Source organism: Acinonyx jubatus, chromosome A1 (assembly GCF_027475565.1).
Source record: "Acinonyx jubatus isolate Ajub_Pintada_27869175 chromosome A1, VMU_Ajub_asm_v1.0, whole genome shotgun sequence".
Classification (NCBI taxonomy): domain Eukaryota; kingdom Metazoa; phylum Chordata; class Mammalia; order Carnivora; family Felidae; genus Acinonyx; species Acinonyx jubatus.
Genome location: NC_069380.1, coordinates 22,695,083 through 22,695,400, shown reverse-complemented (window position 1 = coordinate 22,695,400; position 318 = coordinate 22,695,083).

Sequence of the window (318 nt, the reverse complement as noted above, 5' to 3'; positions counted from 1 at the left end):
CCTGAGGTGAAGCCACTGTGCGCGGCGAACCCAACAAAGTTCACCTGACTTCGTTACAAACCTGCAACATTGAGCCCGGAGGTAAACTGGGTGTAAAAGAACTCAGAACCGGAAAATCCAGGCCCGCACCCAACGAGCGGCCGTCCCCGCTCCCCGCCAACCGGCAAGATCCTGCGTGGGACCTAAGGCGGGAGCAGAGTCTGGCGCGGCGCTCGGCCCCGCCCCTCCTGCCTGCGGTCCCGCCCCTCCGTCCTCCCTGCTCCAACCCCGCCCCCGGGGGTGCGAGCCGTCTCCGCCCTCGCCCGGGAGCTGTGAGGC